This window comes from Parasteatoda tepidariorum, chromosome 4 (genome assembly GCF_043381705.1).
Source record: "Parasteatoda tepidariorum isolate YZ-2023 chromosome 4, CAS_Ptep_4.0, whole genome shotgun sequence".
NCBI classification, from domain to species: Eukaryota; Metazoa; Arthropoda; class Arachnida; order Araneae; family Theridiidae; genus Parasteatoda; species Parasteatoda tepidariorum.
The window spans coordinates 1,257,686-1,266,272 of record NC_092207.1 but is presented as its reverse complement, the minus strand read 5'-3'; the positions used below and the strand labels follow the sequence as shown (position 1 = coordinate 1,266,272).

The 8,587-nt window shown below is 30.2% G+C and overlaps 1 protein-coding gene across 1 annotated transcript in view; it reads left to right on the top strand.

Moving 5' to 3' along the window:
• Positions 1 to 8,371, top strand: part of LOC107439267 (disks large homolog 1) — a gene marked incomplete in the record, with an annotated part of 144,892 nt that extends 136,521 nt beyond the window's left edge. Inside the window, 1 exon segment of the mRNA XM_043051194.2 lies at positions 73 to 8,371.
• Positions 8,372 to 8,587: the final 216 nt, after the last annotated feature.

Below are 8,587 nucleotides of genomic sequence, written 5' to 3'. Positions count from 1 at the left end.
TGAAAATATCTTTTGTGATGTAACTCTTTCAAAAGTACATAAAAATGGTTGCCAGCAGGGGTGTACATGTAGATTTATTAAATACACCTTGTGCGCCACCTAGGAACCAAATCTAGAACCCGACACTCAAAATTTTTGCTCTGTTACAATCGTACCCTGTTACAATTGACCCCACTCTCCCCTATCCAATTCATTAAGTCATTAAAGAACTTATGAAACTCTTAAACCTTAAAAACTGTCATTTTAAACACAAAAAAAAAAAAATTCTTTTGAAAACATTATACTATTAAAATCAATTTTAATGAACAAACATTTCTTGAGAATATTACATGTCGGATATAATTTAAGAATTTTCTCTATAGTACGTCCCATATTTTTGAATTGTATAAGTATTAGCAATTTTCGCTATGTGCTTAAAGTTTTGACACAGGCTATATTATCCTTACATTGTATCTTATGCATTTTTCATATTTTTTTCAACAAGTTTCTGATAACATTTTTCAGAATTGCTAAATAAAAGTGTCCTCTTTTTTTCTTCAAATTTATAATATGCGTCTTTCTTGTGGGGATCTTGAATAATAAAATCTCTCGCTTATGCGTTGATAAAACAAACATGTTTTTTAAACTTTGTCCCTAAGAACTTGATTTGCAAATAGTCTATATAACATTCATACTAATACAGTTGGACTTCTATTGAACATAGCCGCTCAATCCCCGAATATAAGTTCGTTATATGGAAAATTCGTTAAGTAGAAAATCACATTTTGAACTACTTAAACGACACAAAACAGGCTTTAAATTCATAAACACTAGGCATAATCAAAAAAGCTATGGATGCACCTTTATCTTGTAAACTAGTATCTACTATTTATTTTATAAATCTTAATCGTACAAGAACAGAGCAAAACATTATCCAGTGTTATACTATCATACTACATATATTTTCAACTAAACAATTTTACTTTTATGCATATAATTATATCTCCCTTTATTATAAAAGTAATTTTAAACTACATTACCACTACATTTTCGTTTGAAATGCAAACAAAAAGGGAAAAAGGTTTCTGTAAAAGTTAAATGGCTTCGAAAATCAATTCAAGGCCCCCATAAAATTCGTTAAGAAGTTTGAAATATATATTCCGAAATATTTTGGGAAAGTGGATCTCGAAGAAAAGTTCGTTCAATATAAAAATTACTTTGCTATTTGGAAGTTATTTTACGAAGAAATTTCTAAAATGTTCTTGGTTCCTCGAAAAAAAATCGCATAATAGAGGAATTCGCAAAATAGAAGTTCGTTACATATAAGTTCGATTGTATTTCCTTTAATGATTTAAGTTTGGTTTTTATGAGAATCGACCTTATTCATTTAAAGATAAGGTTTTGGTGAAATGAAAGAAGAGAAATCAACGAAAGAAGGACGTCAGAAAATTCTCCTGTGGAACAAAATTTACGATATGTTCCATTCCTAAAAAAAGTACCTGCGATCAGTTTGAATTTATTCTTTATCAGCTGTCTTTACAAAAGAGAGTTAACAAAAAGAAGTTTTAAAAGTAGAACTTTTTTAGAACTATTCAATCTAAAAGCTCTCTCGTCGCTTGTTTGAACTGGCTCAAATGCTGCATTTCTCTAAACTTTTGCTGAGAGATGTTTTCTCTCTTTTTTCTAATCTGCTTTTTCAAGAGAAGCAATTGTTTCAAACTCCATTTTGATAATTTCATACCTAAATGGACCTAATGTCATAATGACAGAAAATTAAATTGAATAGTAATGACCACGCTTGTTCATTTCTCATAGGCCTCTTATATGTATTCATTTTTATATCATTTTGTTCAAATCTAAAACTGGTGCATATTTTAAGATTTTTTATCTCGGTGCAATACAAATGAAAGTTTTTTTTATATAGTTTTAGAGAAATAGGAGCACTATTAAATTCATTCATGAACACCTATTTTTAAAACAAAAATCTCACTTCACTACTTTGATTTCAATTCAAATAAAAAGTAAGTTTTACTGTTTTAAATTACTAATAAATCATTCTCAAGTATACACATTTGTTATTGTTTTATTAATAATAAGCCAAATTTATTAATAGTAAGCCTATAGATATTTTAAACTTCCATGAAATAGGCTTATGAATTTCCTTTCATACTGTTACTTTCAGCTGCATCTAAACAAGATAAAATCATTATTTAGGTTCATTTCTAATAAACGCGAATATTTGAAAAGCTTATTGGAACAAAACTTTAAGGTATATAAATATGTTGAGATCAATGTCGGTTATTATTAATACAAACCGGTCCATATGAATAATAACCAAACAAGCCGGTGAGTCATTTAAGCGAATTTATCACCTTCATATTAATAGCAACCAATGGTCATTCCCTCACGTTTTTACTGAGGATATTTCCGTGATCTGCCAACTGTAATCATCATCAAGGATCCAAATTGATCTTAGACTGGAAATGTATGTTTGTACTGGCTTCGAATTATTGAGTTGGTCCTTTTTTGATGTTCTTTTTTTTAAAGTTTCTCGTGAGCCCAGATGTAGGCAAGACTTGGCGATTATTCTGCCGCATATACTTCCCTTTTTATCTCTCACTGGCTAAAAGAAGCGGTTATTGTTAATTTTGCCCGGTTAGTATTAATAATAGACGCCCGGTGACTGAGCGGTAGCCCTTCGCGCTGTCGAGCCACAGGTCCCTGGTTCGATCCTGGGGCCGGGCAAGGTTGACTCAGCCTTTCATCCCTTCAGTGGGTCGATAAATGAGTACCAAGCATGCTTGGGAACTAAACACTGGGGGTTCCGCGTTCGGCTGACCACCTGACCGGAACATCTGCTCCTGCACCCCAGAGCCCAAGGTCAAGAAAACTGAGATGGGCACAGTTGGCTTTGGCCCTCTATGGGCTGTCGCGCCACTGAGTTTAGTTTTTTAGTATTAATAATAACTGACTTTATTATCACTTTAACCGTGACACATTTACAAAGAAGCACACCCATCTCCCAATATAAACTGTTTAATCACATTGACCAAACTTCATTGGTTATCATTAATAATAACCGATTACAGTGAATAATTTGCAATTTTTGACCAAAAGAAGCGATTATTAATATTGACCGGTTAGTATTATTGATAGCCGGATTTGTTACTTTAACCGTAACATATACACTACTATAATGGTAGAATCACTCACTTTTTGTGATTTTTTAAAATTTCTCACGAAAATATTCAGAGGATTATTTTGTAATTTTAGAGTTGTTAAGTTCATGCGATTTTTCATACTTTGAAATAAGGTTTAAAGCTATCAGAGGTTTGAGGGGCCGATAGTAAATTATGAAATAAAGCTTAGTATTTTTAAACACCCTATGCCAGAAAATAAAGCAACAAGTTTGTTTTGATTACTTTAATTGTTATTTACAACAACTGCATACAATTTCGTAATTCTATCTTACATATGGACACTAAGATATAGACATTTTTATAAAAACAAATTTTTTTGTCTTGCGTTTTTCTTCTTTTTTTTGTAATAACTTTAAAAATATACAGTAAAATTAAGCAAAGTTTTTGGAGAAATTTAGAATTAAATACAAAAATTTTGTTTTAAAATTTGAAAAAAGCTTCCTTAAAACTACACAAGATTTAAGCATTTAAATTAGTTCTTTTGTAATGCGCATGCACGAAAAAAGTTTTTTTTTTTTTTTTAATAATTTTATAGTGAATTGTGGTTTGGCAACTAATAAAAAAAGTCTTATTTGAAAATCTTAAAAAGTTTCGAGCGATTTTCTATGTAATTTTTAGCACATTTTAAAATTAAGCTCAAAATGATCTGGGGTTTTCTGCAAATTTTATTTTGTAGTTTTGAAAACGACGCTACTTTATAACCGGACAATAAGAAAAAAATAAGATTTGTGGAAATATCCCGATCATTTTGAGCTTTATTTTAAAAAGTACAAAAATTACATAGAAAACTGCTGGAAACATTTTACGTATTTAAGATATTCAAATAAGACTTTTTCATTAGTTGCCAAATACGATACTACAAAATTATGAAGGAGAAAAAAAAAACCTTTAAAATTTTTTATCGCGCATGGGCAGTACAAAAGAATTTTTTTTTTTTTTTAAATGCTGATATCTTGCGTAGGTTTAAACGAACTTTTTTCAAATTTTGAAACAAGATTGTTGTATTTAATTTTAAATTGAACCAAAAAGTGTGCTTCATTTTACTAATTATTTTTAGAGTTGTAGTAATAAAAAAAAACCACGACAAAAAAAATTTTTTTTTAATAAAAATGTCCATAACTCTATAAATATTTAAGCTAGCATTACAAAATTTTATGCAGTTGTTGCGAATAACAACTAAAGTAAAGGATACAAGTTACAAACTAATTGCTTGGTTTATCTAGCACAGGGTGTTCAAAAATACTCGTTTTCTTTCGTAAGTTATTGTCGGCGTTTCAAATCTCAGATAGCTGTAGACCAAAGTAAAATCGCATGAACTCTAAAGTTACAAAATAGCCCTCTGAGTATTTCTTGAGAAATGTCAAAAAAATAAAAGTGTCTCCTCCATTATTTTAGAGTATATATATATNATATATATATATAAATAAATTTCTAAACATCAATGGATTCATTTTTACTCAGGTCATTGAAGATCTCAGTGAACGAAAGTTCCAATAGCAGTTGACGGCAACATGCGATACGATTCGAAGCTAGTTAAAATATGACTTTTAAGGTAAAGCTATAATTTTTATCTTGCTATAAAGAATTATCTGAACTTTAAAACGGAAAAATAACACGAATATTTCAAAAATCATTAAATCTTTTGCAAAATTGCCAATTCGGCTAGATTTGTTTACCGAAAAAAGTTGACAACCAAAATTAAAAAGTTGGTAAACAAAACTTGTTTACCAAAATTAATAATCAAATTTTGCCAAGTATTATGAATAAGTTTTTTTTTAACGCTTGAAATACATTTTAAGTATTTGCACAAAACAGTGACTTTTGTTCCTAGCAAAATTTTTTGCCATTTCCTGAATTAGCGTTTGTTCAAGATATCCAATAATAACAGCTACGAACTCACGACAGTTATGAAAGCATATTATTGACAAAAAGCGCCATTTCGTGTGACAATACGACCTGCGAAAAACAACTTTTAGATGACGCCATTCGAAATGAGCGGGAAATCTTTATTTCTGTAAAACAATTTTAATTTACTCAAATGTCTCATGGAACATTTTTCCACTGAGTTCTTCTTTTGTCCGAATATGCTTTAAATTCGCTCTACAACAAGTGTTGCTGTTCGAATTTGTAGAAAATAATTTTTTGTTTGATATGAGCTTAAAAAATACTGTCTCCCAGTGGGGAGAAGCACACTTAAATTTTGTCAATTGTGGAAGATTTCCCCCTCATCGTTTAAATGTCTTTCAAATCTCAAAATGATCTTTTTTTTCCACCGTGTTTTCTATTCTATTATAATCCAAATCTTCCACTGTATCGCTTTGTAATAACTAATGGATGTGCGGATATATTTATTTTTATAAATGCACGTTTTCGATGACAAAAAAAAAATCTTTGCAGTAGTAAAGTTACAATGCCTTACTACACTACAGGGTAATTGAAAATGAATAGAGCTATTACAAACCGCTATAACTATTTACTGAAAGATAATTTATCACTAAAATGTTCACAGAAGGATTTTGTGTACATGCGTCACAGATTTTCTACGTGACTTTCCTTGGTCACAACGGACAACTGCCCATTTCACTCCGTACCATTTGTGCAGTCAGCTTTGCCATCTGAGTATGTTGTTCCCATTTACACCCAGATAGCAAAATAAGATTTATTTTAACTCAGCAAAAACCTTTTAATGTAAACCTAAAAAGGGTTGTTATGCGGTTTACGTGTAAACCTTCTAACATTAAGACGAGATCCGTGACAATCTGGTGCTCTATTCTACGCAAACCATGGAAAACAACCTTCGATATATAAAAACCTCAAATCGAGGTTCTCTTAGGGTTTTTCGAGCGTGAAAAAATCTTTTCATAAAGCTAGTCTGAAGTTGAAAATAATCTTAAATCTAGGTCATTATGAGGTTTCTTTTCGCAAAGTTTTGTCTAGTCTTGCATGCTCAGCTAAAATCCACCTTGTCATGAAATTTTAATGGACAATGCAATTTGATCCGTGTGACGTTCGATCTAGTGTGACGTCAGCTAAAACGTCATGATGGACCTAGGTGACTCTTTTACCTTAAGCGACAATACTTTTTAAAAAAGCTTCAACAAAATAATTTTTAATCCTTTTAGGATGAAAGGAAAAAAGCAATATTTTTTCTTTATTGAAAAAAAGGTTTTTAGGTTCAAACATTTTCGTGACAATAGAAAGGAAAATTCCTGCACTAGTTTGCAGTAAGATTCTACGCTTTCTGGGGACGTTCTTGACTGTAACGCTGGCGAAATCTTCTCTGCACTGTGATAACTAAAGCCCGGATTTTGATGACATTTGCATTTTTGGACGTTTTTTGTCTTTTAGAGCATTTTTTTAGATTTATAGGGCATTTTTCTTTAAATTTTTGGGCGTATCTTGCATTTTTTAAAGTTTTTTGTTAATTTTTTCCAATTTTTATTATTTTTTATCGATTTTCATTATTACACTGGCTTCCAAACAATGAAGAAAATCTATAGGATATTAACAGGTGAAGCAAAATCTTTTCAAATTGAAGAAGAATTGTCAGTAAGTGAGACCGTCTTTCTCAAGTAAACACCTATAACATCAGTAGACGTTGAAAGAAGCTTCTGCAGGAATGAAAATTTACTTTCAGACAAGAGACATTTCAAATTATCAAAAAACACTTACTAATCCAATGTAATTCTGATATTTAGTAATGTTATGAGATAGAAGTTGTTATATCCATTAAAGTTTCTATACAATATATTTCTATACAATATATGTCAATATATTTTCCTTTTTTTGTTATTTTAGGATATAAAACAAATTTTTCAAACTTTAATGAACGTAGAACAAGTATTGCATCGTTTATATTTTTTAAATGACTCATAATAATTTTAAAGAGCAAAAAATTTTCTTAATTCAATATTTTTACTTTATTTAAGGCATTTTTTGCGCAATTTTTGGATTTTTAAGGGCATTTTTTGCCTTTTTGAAGGGCATTTTTTGCCTTTTTGAAGGGCATTTTTTGCACTTTTTAGAGGCATTAGTTGAGATTTTTTAGGTCATCAAAATCCGGGCTCTAGTGATAACAGAATAAAAATTGTTGGATTCTATGCACGGGACTCGCCATTTTCACTCATAAACTCGCGCATGCGCAGAATTCCGCTTCACTGCGCCTGCGCAATACGTGAAGCAATTTTAAAGTTCTATCTACATTCTATGTTAATTATATGGATAAATTATTTTTTATTAAATAGTTATGGCTGTTTGTAATCGCTCTATTCATTTTGAATTATCCTGTATTTAACTACAGAAGTAAATCATAAAGTTAGCAATGCATAGTTATTAGGCTAAAATCAAAATGGTCGACATTAAAAAAAAATGAAAAAATAAACTTAACGTGACTTTTAGAGTAGAGTACTAATTCGATGAATCACTGAATTGATTCGAATAATCGATTTAAAACTAATTCGTACACGTATCTAAATCACTTGTTTCAATGACACTGCTTTTTTTTAAGACTAAATTTTTTTTTAAATCAATGAATTACGGTTTTTTTTTAAATGTAAAATTGCTATCATTTCGAATGTGCGTATGAACTTTTATTCTAAATGCTGTCAGAGCATTCGGGACAATTCTACTAAATTCCTATTTAGAAAATGCAATAGTTTTTCCTTTTTACTTCCCTTTGCTTTTTTCCCATGCTTAAGTTTTGAAAATGAATTCAGATGTTCTAGTAAAGATAAATTCACAAACAAATAGTTCAGTTTTTATTCCATTTATTATTAACATATTGATGTAGTCATTCAAATCATCGATACGAATCGCAAATCGATTAAAATCACTTCGGTGATTCGTTTTGCCCAAATCTAGTGAAACATTCTATGGAAAAATTTAGGAAATGCAAAAAAAAAAAGGTATCAAAATGGCGTGAAGAAATGGCATATCTTTGTTGAGAGAGCTGCTGTTATTGCTCATATGATTCCTCAATTATTTGTTCTAAATATTTATTTGGAATGTATTTGTTGTTACACTCCAGAAAAGTCATCTTTGTGTGTGTGTGCGCTCGCGTGAATGACTCTTTATTCAATGTGACTTTCTCTTTCTGTTTTGCTTTTAAACTTTATATTTCGATGCCCTTATTATTCCTTGTACAAAATAATCATTGTATAGAAAACTGAATAAAAGACATTATTAATTCCAAAGTCCCTTTCTTTTCATTGTTCATACATAGGATTTCAATGACTAACTTTTAATCCATAAAAGAGATTCAGATAAATTCTTTTTAAAGCAGAATAAAAAATTTAACATTTATGAAAATATTTTAAATATAGTTGCGAATGGAAGTGTTCAGTTTTTTCAATTGAAATAATCAAGGCTCGTTCAGACTAATGTCGTTGTATGTGATTCTACGAGGATGG